Source organism: Bufo gargarizans, chromosome 6 (genome assembly GCF_014858855.1).
Source record: "Bufo gargarizans isolate SCDJY-AF-19 chromosome 6, ASM1485885v1, whole genome shotgun sequence".
Classification (NCBI taxonomy): Eukaryota; Metazoa; Chordata; class Amphibia; order Anura; family Bufonidae; genus Bufo; species Bufo gargarizans.
In genome coordinates, this window is record NC_058085.1 from 271,253,780 (window position 1) to 271,272,695 (window position 18,916).

General features: G+C 45.4%; 1 protein-coding gene across 25 annotated transcripts in view; it reads right to left on the reverse strand.

The window, feature by feature from the left end:
- The window catches only part of SORBS1 (sorbin and SH3 domain containing 1), a 336,387-nt gene that overhangs the window by 181,567 nt on the left and 135,904 nt on the right, over positions 1–18,916 (reverse strand). For 5 of the 25 annotated variants that reach the window (XM_044298965.1, XM_044298980.1, XM_044298978.1 and 2 more), the window contains exon 1: positions 4,979–5,127. The exons of the other annotated variants lie outside the window; for them this stretch is intronic. The gene's annotated coding sequence lies outside the window, so the exon portion shown is untranslated. Of the gene's footprint in view, positions 1–4,978; positions 5,128–18,916 lie in introns of those variants that run through there. 25 annotated transcript variants of the gene reach the window in all.

Here is an 18,916-nt window from a genome sequence, read left to right on the forward strand (position 1 = left end):
AGTCGGTAATGGTCAGTTTTCAATCAATTTATAAATAGTCAGGGGCAATTTCATGGGGTATACAAGTATTTACTAGAACAGGTATGTCAGGAGAGGTGACGGGTCTTCTTTAATTGGGCTGTCTGATATATACTGATGACCTATCCTCAGGACAGGTCACCAGTATCTGATTGGTGGAGGCCCAACTCCTGGCACCGCCAACAATCAGCTATTTAAAGGGGCCGCTGAGCGCAACAGTCTCTTTCTAGGCTGGTTAAGTCACGTTCATCGGTCACATGGCCAAGGTGCGGCTCAGTCCCATTCAAGTAAATGGGCGTGAGCTGCGATACCAAGCACAGACACTATGCAATGGATGGCGCTGTGCTTGGTTAGGGAGAGTTTATATCACCATTTTTTTTTTTCTTCGTTCTTCTGATCCATCAGAAGAACAGAATATATATATTTCTTTAACTGATCCTTTAAAAAAACAGATCTTGTGCATCAGTTTTGCTCATTTGACATCCATTTGAGCTATTTCTTTCCGTTTCTTTAGTCCTGCATGCAATACTTTTCTTTCCGTCTAAAAAAAAATGGATCCCAGATAGAAATGGCTCAAACGGATGCACGGGATTTTTAATTTTTTTTTACAAGATCCGTTTTCATTCTTTTCTATAAGAACGGAAAAATAACGGTGATGTGAACTCTCCTTAAAGAGGTTCTCCGGGAATTTAGAAAAAGAAAATACTTAAAGGGGTTAGCTACTATATAAATACTTTCCACTATATAGTAGGAGGTAGGGTAAAAAAAAAAAAAAAAAAGAGTTTCCTAATATACTTTATAAAAATAAAATCTGAATAGTAATGTTTTTATAATTAGCCCCGCCCCCCAAGCCCCGCTCTGCGTGCAGCCAGTTCCTCCATGGCTGCACGCGACATGGTGGAGCTTTAGAAAAAGCTCGTCCATGGCTTATTATTTCCTAATAAGAGCAGCTTATGCCCAGTCTGCCCCTGCCACGCTCCCTGCTCCGACTCTGTCTCTACAACCGGCTTATTCTGTCAGAGTTCAGAGCGGGAAGAACAGTAAGAGCGCGTTGGGGATCAGAGTCAGAGCAGGAAGCGTGGCAGGGGCTCTTAGTAGGAAAAGCAGCGCATGTGCAGTTAGAATAAAGCCATGGATGAGCTTTCTCTAAAGCTCCTCCATGTCGCGTGCAGCCATGGACGAACTGTCTGCACGCAGAGCGGGGCTGAGGGGGCGGGGCTTATTATAAAAACATTACTATTCGGATTTTATGTAATAAAGTATATTAGGAAACTCTTTTTTACCCTACCTCCCACTATATAGTGGAAAGTACTTTTATAGTGGCCAACCCCTTTAAACATTACTTTATTATAAATATATTCTCAAATACCTTTCATTATTTATAACGGCTCGTTTTGTCTAGGGAGCAATCAGGGGAAACAAAAAGGCCACTGTCCCATTAGTTCACACAAAACCTGTCCTGATCACACATGAGTACAAGTTACTTTACAACACTGAGGTAAAGAGCTGCCTCATCCCCCGCTCTGCTCTACTTGCCAAGGATTATGATCCTGAATACAGATAAGAACTTTAGATGAATCTCTGGAGAAGTTAGTTCATGAAGGGACATAAAGTAGAGGTTAGACGGACAGGACAGACTGTGGTAATGGAGACTGCATACAAGTGCTGCTGCTCATTAGCCACACCTCACCCTCCTCTCATGTCTTCTCATCTTCTCCATTCCCACAGAGAGTCCAATCCTGAGGATAGAGTCATCAGTGTCAAAAACCCAGACAACCCCATGTAGTGGATTGTAAGCTCTTGCGGTCAGGGTCCTCTCCCCCTCTGTATTTTTATATTATGTACGTGTAACCCCCTCTTGATGTACAGCGACACTGAATTAATGGCACTTTTAAATAAATAATAATGATGAAAAGACGCTGACTTTCCCCCAGCATTTAGCTCTGAAGACTTGTACTTGCAAACTGCGAGTCAACCGCTGTCTATGAAATATCTCAGACGCATGACAATCTTGTGATGGAAAGAAAACAAACATGCAGAACATGGATTTCATAAACCACATTACAAGAACTGAACTCACTAGATGACCCGCCGTACTCGCTGATCTGCCATTCATACCATGGAAATCATGTTAACTCCCTATTACTCAAACACCAGATGCTCTGCGGTCATTAATGTGAGCAGGACTAACGTGCTCATGGTCTGGAAGTGGCTTTAGAAGATGAGACAAGGCAGCTCAGCAGGTAGGAGGGTGCTAGCATACATCTGAGGAGGCTTCAAGAAAGGTCAACTGTATGCCAGCCCGACAGCAACAAAGCTGAGGGCTGCCAGGGATCTAACAGTAGATGCCATTTAAAGGCAACCTTAGCAGGCAACATGTTATAGAGCAGGAGGAGCGGAGCAGACTGATGAATCTATTCCCATAAAAGTATACAATAAAATGTGTAATGTATTCATTTAAATCTCTGCTCTTTCTATGCTTGGGAGTCATGTGGGTGGTCCTAATCAGTGACTGACATCTAGTAGCACTGCCCACATGGCGTTCCTACGCGCTGTAAAACGCTCAACAAGCAAAAACCAATGCTTCCCTATCGGCATGGTTCTCACCTGAGCGTTTTACAGCACGTACGATCGTGCTGTAAAACGCCCGACGCCCCAAGAAGTACAGGAGCTTCTTTGGGGCGTATTGTCACGCGTTCCCGCACATAGACTTCCGGGAACGCGCCACAATGGGTGCTTGCTTGTTTCCGGAGCCGCGAATGTAAAAACCCTGATAAAATCGCGCATACAAGTACGCTCAGGTGTGAACCCAGCGTAAGGACAGAGACAAATAAAATACAGGTTACACTGAAACTGTAAAGCAATCTTTTCAGCTCCTTCTGCTCTATAAGGCCTCATGAAAACAGCCCCCGCAATATACAGGCCCCGGCCGTGTTCACTTGAATAGATCTGCGATCTGGAAGGTGAGGTGCGGAGGCACAGAACCCCACAGGAGCACAATGAAGTGCTTGTTCTATTTTTTGCAGTGTGGACGCATCACGGAACCCATTCAAGTTAAATAGGACTGGATCCATCTGCGGCAGCCGTGCCCGTGCATTGGGGACAGCAAATTGCGGGCCCCAACGCACGGAACGGGCGTGTGCATGAGGCCTAAGGCCCCTTTCACACAAGCGAGTTTTCCGTGCGGGTGCAATGCGTGAAGTGAACACATAGCACCCGCACTAAGTCCTGACCATTAATTTCAATGGGTCTGTTTTTCACGCATCGTTTCTGTGTTGCGCGAGAATCGCAGAATGTTCTATATTCTAGGTTTTTCATGCAGCCCTGGTTTTTCCCTCCCATCCTAATCCCCAATGGCGCTTCAGAGAGAAGGGACGAAGGGATCAGTGTGATCCTGAGACGCATAGTCTTCTGCACTAATAAAGTCCTCTTCTTATACTTCCTTGGAGCCCTTCTGTCCGTTGGAAGTGCCGCACGAAGTTCCCTTTTTCTCCTCTGTTGGGACAGTTGTCCTAGTCCCCAGCCCATTCATCTGCCCCATGTCCCCCTGTATAACCAAGACGAAGCATTGTGTTCTAAGCAGACTTTTTCCTGGGACTGGCAGAAGTGTTGGTGGAGCATCTAAAGTACAGCACCAGCCCTCTGACTGAATGCACAAGACCTCCTCAAGTTTCGGAGCACCGATGTTGACCATGTCCTCCCTAGTACAACACAGCTAAAATTCATTTATTAGAAAATCTAAAAATGACAATAGAGTTCCCCTTTAATCCTTCCTACATTAGTAAAGCAGCACAATGTCTGGTCCTTAAGTTGCAATCCTCCAAACGTCATTCCTTTAAACATGTTCTTGGGTTACAGCGTTGCGCTCCCAGCTCTCAGCCTAATAAGGTTTTGAGATCGGTAGGACTTTTTATGGAAAAGATTCTAAACTTGGAATATTTTTCCAGGCAAAAAAAAAAGTGCAAGTCCCTCTGCAGCTCCAGTCGTTAAAGATCCCCTCATGCTCAGTGAGAATGCAGCTCTGCTATTTCATTCCAAGTCAATCCCAACCTTCTAAACGTTGGAAGAGGTCTGTCTACTTTCCAACACATACAATTTCCATAATTGTCCTTTAGGGCGTTAAATGTCGCTGTTCAAACAAAAGGTGCATTGTTTTTGATGGCTGCTTATTGCCCAATGCCAGCACAAAAGTGACTACCTGTCAGGCGGCTACATAAAAAAAAAAAAGAAAAAAAAAAAAAGAAGAAGAGGAAACTTGTGAAAACAAACTTCATGGATTTTTAGGCAACTTTCCAATAGATCCCTGGGGATTTGCGCTATTTGCTGAGTTCAGACGATAAATCAGTGAGGGCACTACTATCGGCCGTTGCATAGGTGGACAAAAACTGTTTAGCTTTCTGTAGGACGCAACAACATTATACATGACACACAAAAAATAGATTTTTAGACCAATTCTTTTTTGTTAAAAAATGTGTCAAGTCCCAACTCCCTGCCATCATCCATAGCCAAACACTTTGCTGTCACACGTATGTCGTTTCCCACCACTGCCCCATGATGTTGGACACGCTGACCCATGCGCTGGTTCTGCCTCATGTCCTACAGATCAACTCTAACCAGATTTACAGCTGAAGTTGCCCCCACCACCTCTTTATAAAGAGCACATACATAGTCAGACCCACACATGAATGGAAAATACAGATGTGTGCAAAGTAACGTAAATGACTCCATCAGTTCCATCTACGTCTCCGTTCACAGAGCGACTACCACAGGCGAGTCCATGCAGCAATGAATGATCTCAAAGCACAATGGAGAGCACATGTGGGTTCTATCTGCAGCATATGTAACGCAGCAAATGACCAGATCCTGGTTTCTCCAGCAGAAATAGGAACCAACCAGAGAACAAACACATGAAGCAAACAGTCCCTGCCACTTAGACACAGCAGCGAGCCAGGCCACTTACTTTATCCTTCTCAGGAGGAGAGCCTTTGCAAATCCAGAGGTTGTAATAGGATCCCTAGCAGGGTCTCAGCTCGGTGTAGTCCCAGGCATTCGTTCATTTAAACACAGACAGCCTGACACACAAGCCAAGCCATACTGGGATTCCAGGGAGTCAGCCCTCCCAGAGCACCCGGCACAGCCCCTTCATTAGAATACAGGCAGGATTCCTGATGGCTGCTTTCTGGACTCTCGACTGCGCACGAATTCTACTAACGCACTAGTGCATTCGCTTTAGACTTTGGACCTTTGCAGGCACAATCCTAAAACGTGCAGGTTTTTAGATCATTATTGTTAAGATGGGCTGCAGCATTGTTCAAAACCAGCGCTTGTTACCTCTAGTGTCACTCCCATCTCCTCGTAGAGTGCAAGCTCTTGTGAGCAGAGTTCTTGCTCTTCTTGTGCAGGCTGTATATACTGACCTATCTTAAGGATAAGGGCTCAAGCACACCAATGTATTTTTTGAAGGTGTCCGTTCTGTTTTTTTTTTTTACGATCTGTATGAACAACCATTCACTTCAATTGGCTCCGCAGAAAAAAACTGAATTGACTCTGTGTGCATTCCGTGTCCGCATGTCCGTTTCACAAAAAAAAGAACACGTCCCATCATTGTCAGCATTACGGAGAAGGATAGGACTGTTCTATTATGGGCCAGCCGTTCTGCAAAATGTGTTTTGCGGATCCGTAGTTTGCAGACCGCAAAACAACGGTCGTGTGCATGAGCCCTAAGCCATCAATATCTGATTGTCGGGGGTCCGACACTCGGCACACCCACACATCAGCTGTTTGAAGAGAAGCGTTGCTTATTCTTCGTTAATCTGCGCGTCGTCTCCCTTGCAGCGGCGACGCAGTGTAATTACAAGCACTCGCTTCATTCAGGTGAATGCGCTGTAGAGGCGACGGGCAGTGTAATGAAGAGGAAGCAGCACTCACAGGGAGCACCGCATCCTCTTCAAACAGGTGATGTTTGGGTGCCGGACCCCACCGATCAGATATTGATGACCTATACTATCAATATATACTGTCTGCATCTACGGAGCTGCATGAGGGCTCATTTTTTTGGTGGACGATCTGTAGATTTTATTGATACTATTTTGGAATATGTATGATTTTTTGATAAATTTTTATTAAATTTTTTGCAAATCAGCCATTTTGACTTTTTTCCATTATGCAGTTCACTGTACAGGATAAATACGCTCATCATTTAATATGCATATGATCCTTATTTTTTGTCAGGAAAGTTATTTTTGAAACTTTTTTAAAAGGGATATTCCAATCTCAGACAATAGGGGCATATCGCTAGGAGTATGGAGCGGCGAGGCCTGTGGCTGGAGGACCCCGGATTTCCCAGGGTCCGTCCACCACCAAGCGCTGCTCCCATAGAAGTGAATGGGAGCGCACCGCGCACGCGCAGCCCCTGCTTGCATTCATTTCTATGGGGCAGATGGAAATAGCCGAGCCACTGCTCGGCTATTTTCGGCGGCCCCATAGAAATTAATTGAGGACGGCTGCGCATGCACAGTGCCCCCTCCGTTCATTTCCCTGCTCCATTCTCATTGTAGGTACAGGTCCGAGCAGTGGGACCCGCACCTATCAGACAATGGGGGCATATCGCTAGGATATGCCCCTATTGTCTGATACGTACGGGTCCACAACGAGTATGGAGCAGTGAGGGCTGTGTCTGGAGGACCCTGGATTTCCGGAGGTCCGTCCACCACCAAGCGCTGCTCCCATAGAAGTGAATGGGAGCGCACGCAAGGCCCCTGCTCACATTCATTTCTATGGGGCAGACGAAAATAGCCGAGCCACCGCTCGCCTATTTTCGGCGGCCCCATAGAAATAAATGGAGGACGACTGCGCATTCATTTCCCTGCTCCATTCTCATTGTAGGTGCAGGTCCCAGCGGTGGGACCCGCACCTATCAGACAATGGGGGCATATCCTAACGATATGCCTCTATTGTCTGAGATGGGACAACCCCTTTAAGCCCCCCTCAGGGGGCGTGAATATGCATGGATCTAGCAGGCTGTTCCAGTAGAGAGCAGCCAGCAGGATTTAGACAGATCTAGCACTGGCGGATTCTACACTTGACTATAAAGGGGTCCGGCAGTGATCTGGCCACATTCCAGGATAAATGCCAGAGTTCGGTTAGACAAAAAAAATTTGAAACTGTTTATGTCTGGTAGACAGCCAGCATTTGTTCCAGATCAGATGAGAACATACCCTTACACTGCAATGAATTCTCATTACAGCGTATGGCAGATTATCTATTTTTTTATGGGGCCCTGCCACCTGCAGGCATCTATAAGAACTACATCTGTAATAGCATAGACTCCTTCAGAGAGAGACCCATGCTATTAACAAGACATTCAGGCCCCTGGAGCAAAAGCTGCCTCAGATGCCATAGTTAAATGTCTGGGATCAGGGTTATTGCCAATCGCAGGCATTAGCCCCGATGATTGCGAGACAAAAAAGTACAGGTCAAAATCTTTCAATTATACCTTATGGCCCCTTTCAGAACACTCCGCACTCGCAGCGCGAGTATGCAGCAGCTCCCGTCCTGACCTCCCAGCACTGACGGGGTCACATAGCATTATATTGATTTATGATGCTATGTAACACTTACAGTTCTGGAATGTATTAGATAACAGTGACATAATGCTGTCAGTGTTATCCAATACATTGCAGAACTGTAAGGCCCCTTTCACACGAGCGAGTATTCCGCACAGGTGCAATGCGTGATGCGAACGCACTGCACCCGCACGGAATCCGGACCCATTTATTTCAATGGGTCTGTGTACATGAGCATTGGTTTTTACGCATCACTTGTGCGTTACGTGAAAATCGCAGCACGGGCTGAGTGAACATCGCATCCGCAAGCAAGTGCGGATGCAATGCATTTTTCACGGATGGTTGCGAAGGCCTCTTGCACACAAATGTCTTTTTTCTGTTTACATTCCATTTTTTGCGTTCCGTATACGGAACTATTCATTTCAATGGATCCACACAAAAAACGTATTTCTGTTCAAAGATAGAACATGTCCTATTATTGTCCGCATAACAGACAAGGATAGTACTGTTCTATCAGGGGACAGCTGTTCCGTTCCGCAAAAAACTGAATGCACACGGACGTCATCCGTATTTTTTTGTGGATTCGTTTTTTGCGGACCGGAAAATACTGAAAAAGCCATACGGTCGTGTGCAAGAGGCCTAAGAGATGTTTGTAAACAGTAAATTGCATTGCACCCGCGCGATAAAAACTGAACGCGATCGCAAACAAAACTGAATGGACTTACTTGAAAAATCACAACGTTTTCACTGAACGCATCCGCAACGCATCCGTACCTAATCCGGACACACTTGTCTGAAAGGGGCCTAAGGGTTACATCGCATCATAAAATCAATAGAATGCTATGCGACCCCGTCAGTGCTGGGAGGTCAGGATGGGAGCGGTCTTATACTCACGCTGAGAGTCTGGAACTCGCTCGTCTGAAAGGGACCTATTTCTGTGTAGCCGTCACTCCTGTTTTGGCTCACTGTTGGAAAACATTGATCAAACACTGACTGTGAAATGGCATGACACATGCATACCCAGGTATAAATCATCTGATGGCATCCGCAGATGTGCGAAACGGACGTCGCCTTTCCATGTACCCTACGTCCTGTACCGCAAATTCATTTCTAGTGCATCTCCTACCAATGGTCCATGAAAAACGACTGATAGAACAGTGGTTTTTCATGGAACCATACACTCAAGTGCGAACGAGGCCTAAGGGTGTATTCACATGGGATGTTTTTGATCGGACAGTAAAAAAAAAAAAAAAACTTCCTTAAAAAAAAAACGTGGCATGAGCCCTAACATTATAGACCCTCCAATGCAGGATTTCGGGGTGCTGAAACTAACATAATGAAATCTGTACGTTACTAGGAGGGGGAGCACAAGAATGACAAAACCATGATAAAACCCTTCTTCTAGTGGGGTCACTAGACAATGACTGCCCTGCAGTTGTCCTTCGTGGTTTTCACAGGGAATTAGCCCTTTGTCGGCAGTACAAGTATTTATGGTGCCAGTTATCTGCTCTAAACATTTGAGGACTGGATTGTGTCCCTCACGTGGCCGCTCTGTGATGATTGCCAGGGCTCCGCTATCTCTTTGTGTTCCCACTCCTCCTAATGTTTTTGCTATTTCAAGGGAAGGTATAAAAACGTGAAAACGTGCACCACCTCTGATCCGATGCCGCCTCATTGATTGTTTTTTCTTCAATGATCTAATTTCTTGACATGCATTTCTATCACAAGGTAATGTCTGGATACTGCCTTTGTCTTTGCCTCCTGCTGTGTGGTGTACTGTATGGTTGGGTTCAAACAAGGTTTGGTTTTTTGCTCCTGTTCAAAAAAACAAAAAAAACTCCAGGAACTGATGTTGCATGGAAGTCCATGGGAATTAAACGCAGGATAAACCGGCATTTCTTTTAGGGCTCCTGCACACGACCGTATGTATTTTGCAGTCCACAAAGAAGGAATTTTTTGCTGATCCATTGTAACAATGCCTGTCCTTATCCACAACATGGACAAGGGTAGGACATGTTCTATTTGTCTTACGGAACTGACTTGCGGACATACCGTATGGATACGGAATGCACCCTTTTTTCATTTTTTGCGGCCCCATTGAAATAAATGGTTCCGCATATGGGCCGCAAAAAAAAACAGAAGAGACAAAAAATACGTTCGCGTGCATGAGCCCTTAGTGGCAATTTTCTTTGTGTCAAGCAGTTTTATTTTATAGCACTCAGCAATATCTAGATTTTGGGGTTGTGAAACGTGATGCTTTTAATGCAGTTTTTGCATGGAGTTTTTTTTTTTATGAATGCATTTTTTTTCCCCATTTCGGTCCGCACACTGTTGACCGCTTAATTGTGAATAATGCCCTGCAGAACGGATGATGAATGCCACACAACTCCAGGCACATGTAAGGGAGGTGAGAGGCACCCAAGTGTAATGTCAGACCGTCCGAAACCGTTTACATCAGCGTGGTCTGCGTGCTAGACGACCTGCAAGGGTACCTGGCCACCCCACCAGGCACAGGCGTCACCGTCTTGCATGGGCCAGGGAGCAGTGGGCCTCAGTGCTGTTCACTGATGAAAGTCTATTCACGCTGAGCAGAAATGATGGTCGCCACTTCAGAGTGAAAAGTAGTATATGGTACAACGACTTTAAGGTCATTTCACACAGTATTTTTCAGCATATAAATCTGCATTAATATCCACTCCAAAGTCCACATTGAAATCTGTGTGTGTTAGGGCTCATGCATACGAATGTGTGCCGCCCGTTCCGTTGCGGTCCCCAATGCACGGGCACCATCCGTGTGGCTGGCGGTAAACCCGCCTCCCATGTTTTCAATGGAAGCATGTGCCACAGTTCAGAGGATTTCTCCCAAGTGGTTTTCTAGACCACAGCAAGAAGGTACACATCCAGGTCCTTTGCGGTTACCGAAAGGACACCTTGGAAAGCTGCAGGGAGCATGCTCGCGGTTTAGCTCTATTTAATGACCGCAGCGGTTTCTGCCATGGGATATGCGCTGGAGATTGACAGGGTCAAAATCCATTCTGTGAACATACCCCAAAGAGCCACTGGATATGATGCCAATGACCCTGTGGACTTGATGATAAATAGATAGATATAAGAAAGAAGTCCAAGGCAGCACCAACCGTAATATAAGTCTGGAGTGCCAGCGGTAAAGACGCAACCAGCCGTCCACAAATGTAGCAAAAGGAAAAACTGCAACACGTCCGATGCGGGGAAAGAAAAAAGTGGTCTTTGTGTGACGTTTCAGTCGGCTTCCTGGGACCGTTATCAAGCAATGGATACATAGTGTCAGTACATAATTTATAGGGTATCCATACATTTACATAATTAATGATCACTTTACATGATTTCATATAATCACCATTGTAGTTTTTTAATGGTGATTATATGAAATCATGTAAAGTGATCATTAATTATGTAAATGTATGGATACCCTATAAATTATGTACTGACACTATGTATCCATTGATAGATAGATAGATAATTCCGGCCCAGAATACTTCTGGTGTTTTAAGCAATAGTGTTCTTGTAATGTGTCCTGGAACCATTACAGACTTGTACTGTGTTACGCCTGTGCTGGAGCTGTGGCAGAAACAGGAGAAGTGCATCATGGGCTTGGTTGGATACAGCAACAGGAAGTGCTACCTACAGGATGGAAACCCACCAGAAGGATAACACCGTAAATACGAGTCCAAAAAACAAACAAAAAAAACCAGGGAAGATGGACATGAGGTGAGCAATTACATGAGTATATCTGTTAATTACCATAAAACCCCTTTAAGTAGTTGTCCCACCAGTACATTTTCGATCCCCTGCCGCTCCCATACACTCGTCCTTGGTTCATGCTGGTCTCTACTTTCTGGTCCTTTCCCAAACACGGGAAATGACTGCTCAGCCGATCACTACATTTTCTTTGCATTTGCACCTTTTTGTGTGACCGTTCATAAATGTTGCATCTCATAAATGTGTCTAAACCCTGGCCAAGTCGTAACCCAAAAAGAAAATGGTTGCTACATATGCCAGATGACGGATAAGGCTACGTTCACACGAGCGTTGTTCGAATCCGGCAGGCAGTTCCATATGCAAACGGATATCATTTTTTTCTGGATCTGTCTCATTTGTTATCAGCCGGAATAACGGATCAAGTATAAAAAAAAAAATTCAAAGATCAAAAGCGAAACCAGCTCCTCCTATATCCCCGCGCAGACCAGAAAACCAAAACCGCAGACGCCGGTCTGGATCCGGCATTAATACATCTATATTCAAGCTACGGTATTTTGTCAAGTCAAATACCGTACAAGGGACGGAACGGAAGACATCCTGATGCATACTGAACGGATTGCTTTCCATTCAGAATGCCTTAGTACAAAACTGATGCGTTTTTTTCCGGTATTGAGACTCTTTACTGGATTTCAATACCGGAAAAGAATAACGCTAGTGTGAAAGTACCCTAAGACTCTATTTTGGAATTAAAAGCACCATAAAAAGGCACAAACACTTTGATCTTATAATGAAAGTTAAAAACTTACATATTACGAGTATTCACACATGTTGCATGTATTTTCTTCATTTTTATTTTTTTACTTGGTGGCGAACAGTGCCATCCTCAGATCTCACTGCCGATATGATCAATAGGATCATTGTGTCATCACACAAAATACTGTATTATAGGCACAAAATCAGAAAACAAAGAGCTGGCGTCTAGTAGAAAATGCTACATTTTTAACTCCTAGGCTACAGAAACAGGGAATTCCTTAGGGCTCTTTCACACTAGCGTTTTTCTTTTCCAGCACTGAGTTCTGTCAAAAGGGCTCAATGCCGTAAATAACTGATCAGGTATATCCCCATGCATTCTGAATGGAGAGTAATCCGTTCAGTCATTTTGACTGATCAGGCCAAAGATAAAACCGCAGCATGCTACGATTTTATCTCCGGCCCAAAAAACGGAAGACTTGCCTGAATGCCGGATCTGGGATTTTTTTTCCATAGGAATGTATTAGTGCCGGATCCGGCATTTAAAATACCGGAATGCCGGATCCGTCCTTCCATGTGCAGACCGAAAAAAAGGTGAAAGAAAATAAATGCCGGACCCGTTTTGCCGGATGACACCGGAAAGACGGATCCAGCATTTCAATGCATTTTTAAGACTGATCACGATCCTGATCAGTCTTACAAATGCCATCAGTTGGCATACGTTTTGCCGGATACGGCAGGCAGTTCCGGGGATGGAACTGCTTGCCGGATCACTCTGCCGCAAGGGTGAAAGTAGCCTTAAAGCTACAGTAACTGCTGTAATATATACGGCCGCATCCGTATTCCTGTAAGCAAACAACGCACCTGCAAAATACAGATCCCTTCTATGTGCATTCCGTATTTTTCTCACTCCCATCAATAGAAAGGCCTTTTCTTGCCCACAATACAGACAAGAACAGGACATGCTCTATCATTTGCAGAACAGCCACACTGATGCGGAAAAAATATATAGATGTGTGCATGGCCGCATAGAAATGGATCAGTGTGGTATCCACCAAAAATGCTGATAGCACACAGATGAAAAATACAGTTGTGTGCATGAAGCCTTACATTCAGGCCTTCACTTGAGATGACCATAGGCATAGGATATTAGTCCAGCTCATGAGGCGCAGCAACAATCTCCTGCATATGGCGATAGATCGATTGACTTTACCGCTTACATCAAGACAACACTAATAAGACAAGTAGGATTTCAACCCTTCCAAAAAAAATGCATTGCCAAATGTGGCACCCATTTATCATTTTCCTCCATGGAAATGGCTTGGCCTATTGGGCATGCTAATGGCAGAAACCTCTTGTCTACTGGTGGTGTTGGTGACATCGCCCGCGCCACCATCGCCTTCCTAACATAATCAGAGAACAAGTCATCGCTAACGAGACCAGCACATCTACTGTCTCCTATGAGGCCGCGGGGTATCCCCTTGTACGTAGAACGCATTAGAAGCACATATATTTGATGTATTAGAGGTTACACGGTAATGCTATCACCATTTTCACCAGCAGATAAGGAATTCTAGGGAAACTCCCAACGTCTTACAAAATGCAGGTGGCAGATCAAGGGATTTCATGTCTTACTACTCGCTGTCTGGGCTACAAGGGCAGCATAATACCTCCTGGCAGTTATCAGACATTCCAACCTTGACCTTCTACAAAGCTCTAGATGTGAGCTGGTACTGCCCCAAACCAGCGTCTTTAAAGCTGGCCCAATGCATGAGCAACAGAAAGTGCAGCACTGACTTCTTACAGTCCAATGCATTCAAATGTCATAACTTGTACATACAAATGGGTGGCAATTCTGGGACTTGTGGTTGAAGCGATAGACATTTTTTTAAGGTACGCTGGAAAAATCTGGCATGAATTAGCCACAGAAGTTACAGCAGAAATTCGAGGTTGACCGCCTGAATTCTGCTGAGCAATTGTAGTTTGAATGCCGTGGATCCGACCATGAATTTGCCCCATTTGATGTGCATGTGTCTTGAAGTGTATTTGAAATCTGCACTGAAAAAGTGCACGGTAACGCAGATTCCCATTGCAACAACGGGACGCAGATTTCCTGGGGTTTCCATGCAGATTTATCTAGAGCAGGGATGCCCAACCTGCGGCCCTCCAGCTGTTGTAAAACTACAACTCTCAGCATGCCTGGACAGCCTACAGCTATCAGGACATTGTTGGGACTTGTAGGTTTGCAACAGCTGGCGGGCAGTAGGTTGGGTATCCTTGATCGAGAGCAGGGGTAGGCAACTCTGGCACTCCATCTGTTGTAAAACTACAAATCCCAGCATGCATATGTATAATCTCCTCTTCTCAGAGCTCAGCTGTTCTCTTGCTGATCCCTGATCTAGAGAGTGCACATAGAAATGCATGTGGAATTTAAAGGGAACCTGTCAGCTGCACTATGCTGCCCTCACTGGCTCCCGCTGCCTTGGGGCTCATGCACACAAACTTTTTTTTTGCGTACCGTATACGGAACGTATTTTGATTCCGTATACGGAACCATTCATTTCAATGGGTCCGCAAAATTTATGAGACATGTCCTATTCTTGTCGGTTTTGCGGACAAGAATAGGCATCGCTATAATGGGCCTCCTGTTCCATTCTGCAAATTGCGGAAGGCACACGGGCGGCATCCGTTTTTTGCAGATACGCAATTTGTGGACTGCAAAAAACGGCAAGGTCGTGCGCATGAGCCCTAGCTCAGGATCCCTGCTGCCAACATCTGCTTTGACAATTCTGCAGCCAAAGACCGGCGGCAACCCTGACCTGGGCCCCTTGCATCACGTGGCGAAGTGAGCAGATGACTGCTGCAGCCAGTTGTTGGTTGCAGAAGCTTCAAAGCGGATATTGACAGTGGGGGACCTGGGTGAGGCAGCCGAGGCTGGTAAGCGAAGGAGCCAGGACCCAGTGCCATGGAGCAGGTAAGTATGCTCCCCTTTGTAGGTCTGGAGGAGTCTGCCCAAACACCCCCAAAAACAATCACTTTAATACTGTACTTCACATATGAAAGCTTTTACTTTCTCCTGGTCACTCAAGAGGAACAAACCTAAACGGTTACTCAGAAGAACCATTTGCTCCAGTTACATTACACTATACAAATTGCACTTATTTACTAAGGCCGCCGCCTTAGTAAATTTCCACAATGATAAAGGAAGCCTATAAGAACAATGACTGCAACAGAGTTAGACATTTGCACATCAGGGCGCCTAGCCATGTCCATGATAAGAAGAGGTGACAAGAACATGCGAATAAGACAGGCCTTCAGATGTGAAATATAATCACCTGCTTGTACACAGCCGACAAGCAAATATGTTTGCCTTCACATAAGGTTTTGTTCTGAGAACATTAAGGTTCCTGTCCAATTCACAGACACGATGTGCGTGGTACGGAAACCAGTAAATTGATTCCATACATTCAGGAAGAGCATTCCAGCTGAGGCTTTTCTGCACACCCCTGTTCATTTACACCAGAACTGCCTTCAGCTCAAGCAACAGCCTGAAAATTGTGTAGAAAAAGGGAAAAAAAGTCATTCTAATTCTTTGTGATTATGTCATGACTCATAATATATCCTCCTATCCTAGTAGCCTCTCAAAAATGATAAACCAGTGTAAGGGATCGCTCTCAGGCGGTCGCAATCACAGACTTCTCCTCTGACCAGGGCCGGTGCTACCATAAGGCAGACCAAGCGGCTGCCTTAGGGCGCACCCTGGGGGAGGGCGGAAAAATGTGACATGGAGGGGGAGAAATGTGACATGGAGGGTTGATGTGACATGGAGGGCTGATGTGACATAGGGGGGTGATTTGACATGGAGGGGGAGAAATGTGACATGGGGGCATGATGGCTGACATAGGGGCATGAAGGCTTACATGGGGGCATGATGGCTGACATGGGGGGGCTGATGGCTGACATGGGGGCTAATGGCTGACATGGCAGCATGATGGCTGACATGGGCTATGGCGGCATGATGGCTGACATGGGGGGGCTGATGGCTGACATGGGGGTCTGATCTGAGGTCTGATTAACATTGGGGGTCTGATTGGTGCTGTGAGCTGAGGTCTGATTAACATTGGGGGTCTGTATGCTGGTCTGACCTGAGGTGGGCGCCCCCCCTCGCAGGTGAGCTGCGAGGGGGGCGCCAAAATGTAGCTTCGCTTGTGTTGGCAAAAATCCTTGCACCGGCCCTGCCTCTGACAACGGGGTTCAAGTCCAAAAGGTGCTTAATTTTGGCACTTCAGCACCATCACACACAAACATCGAAAATAAACCTGACCATCTGGGCTCTACCTCACCTATAGAGCTCCGTTCACACACAGAATTAGATCTGGCTTCCTCAGCCATATATACGGTACGGGTCCAGCAGCCTCCAGGCTGTGACCACACCAGCACTCTTGGGGGGGAGATGGTCCAGAAGTCATTCCGACTCTGACCGTGCGCCCCCCCTTTCCGTAGGCGTCGTTGGGCCTCCCCAGACTTCAGGCTTTACAAAACCTTGTGGCCCCTCAGCCCTCCTAGCTGAGACCAGACAGAGACTCTCAGGCTTCCTCAGCCTTTCTCCATCCAGACTCATGCACAGAGGGTTGATTTAGGGCACTTTCACACTAGCGTTTTTGTTTTCCGGTATTTAGTTCCGTCACAGGGGCTCAATACCGGAAAAAAACTGATCAGTTTTATCCTCATGTATATTGAATGGAGAGCATTCCGTTCAGGATGCATCAGTTCAGTCCCTCTTACATTTTTTGGCCAGAGAAAATACCGCAGCATGCTGCAGTTTTATCTCTGGGCAAAAATACTGAACACTTGCCGGAATCGGCATTAATTACCATTGAAATGCATTAATGCCGGGTCCGGAAAAAAAGGATCTGGTCTTGCGGTATGCGCATGCGCAGACCTTTAAAAATGAGAAAAAAATAAATACCAGATCTGTGTTTCTGGGTGACAACCGGAAAGATGGATCCGGTACTGCAATGCATTTGTGAAACAGATCCGCATCCAGATCCGTCTCACAAATGCATCAGTTTGCGTCCAGATTGACGGAATCCTCTGCAGCAAGTGTGAAAGTACCCCCTTGATTAACCTAGCTGGCCTCACCTGGGGCCAGGGAACCTGTAATGGTCTAGGGGTGTGGACTGAGAGACTCCCACTACTAACCCGTCTCCCAGTCCAAAGAAATCCAGCCCATACAAAAACCGCTCCAGCAACTATGCCTTGCTGAAGCCATACCATCTCTGGATTTCAGTTCTCACCCAGCTAAACAGAAAAACTGGATGAAATACACCCCCCCAGCTGTATCTCAGCATCTGCCTATGGCTTGATATCACATTGAGAATAAGCTTTATTAGGGCTCATGCGCATGACTGTATTTTCTTTCCGTGCTGGTTCAGTTTTTTTTTTGCTGACCGTATGCAGAACCATTCATTTCAATGGGTCCACAAAAAAAAAACTGAAGTTACTCCGCGTGCATTCCGTTTCCGTATGTCCGTATTTCCGTCCTGTTTTTCAATGGGCGTCATCTACTCCCTGACTGTAGCGCGGTCTAATCACAGCAGAGAGCGTCACAGCCAGGGAGAAGGTGACACCCATTGAGAAACAGGTCAGTCTCCTCCTCCCTGTACCGATGCTCATCATTAGCATACCAGGTGGGAAAAGTGAACGGGGGCCACAGTTGGCGAACGGAGAGGCGCCCAGACAAACTAGTAAGCGATATTATATCCCTACACTATGCCCTACATAACCTGCTAGTTATTTCATAATGTCTGGACCCATGAAAGGTCCTCTTTAACTAGTCTTACTTAAATTATAAATTCTGTAATTTTATGTTTTTTACATCCATTTTAATGCATTCATATATAAAACTTTAAACTTTGAAAGTTCTGCTGATTGCCCTTGGAAACAGACAGCAGATCTCCACTTAACTGTCAGACATGTGACCCAACATTTGAGCTACGACAATGCTGACCAAAAACCAGCAGAAATCGGAATTTAGAGTTTCCCTTCTCAAGTGTAGCATTCAAAGTTATGTGAATTGCTTTGTAATATACTATGATAAGCACCACATAAAAAGAGAGCAACCAATGAAACATAACATTAAAACCACCCTCCTCACATTGTGTACTCTAACTTCTCCACACATCACCAAAATAGCTGTGACCCATCAACCAAAAGGTGTCATGGAAGGACTGGCAGGGGACATATGTCTCATGAAGATAAGAAGTGTCCACATCAAGGCATGGACTCTAAAAAACTCTTGAAGGTGGCAGACAAGATAATTGCAGGAACCCAGCCCTATCAAACACTTATCTTAGTTGGCTGCTGGTATCCTGCGTTAGATCTAGGCAAGCATAACTGGTCCAAAAGGTGTCATGGAAGGACTGGCAGGGGACATATGTCTCTCATAAAGATAAGAAATGTTCACATCAAGGCATGGACTCCAATAAACCGTTGAAGGTGTCCTGTGGTATTTGGCACTAAGACATTATACATCAGCTATTTAGGGGCATGTTTATTAATACCGGCGTTTCAGACAGAACATCGAGAAAATTGCAGTGTGCGCTACTTTTGTCCACTTTTCAAGCAATTCTGTGAAAAAGAAAAAGAAACCAATACACCGACACCATCCATGTGAGTTCCATATATAAATTGCTCACGTCTAGCAGCTGGAACACGGATGCCTTACAATGCTCATCTGAATAAGCCCTTGAAGTGACATTGAGATGCCAGGACTCAAGGTTCCCAGCAGTACAATGGCAGAACATCACAGTGCCTCTGCCGGGTTGTTTTCTTCTTATAGTGCA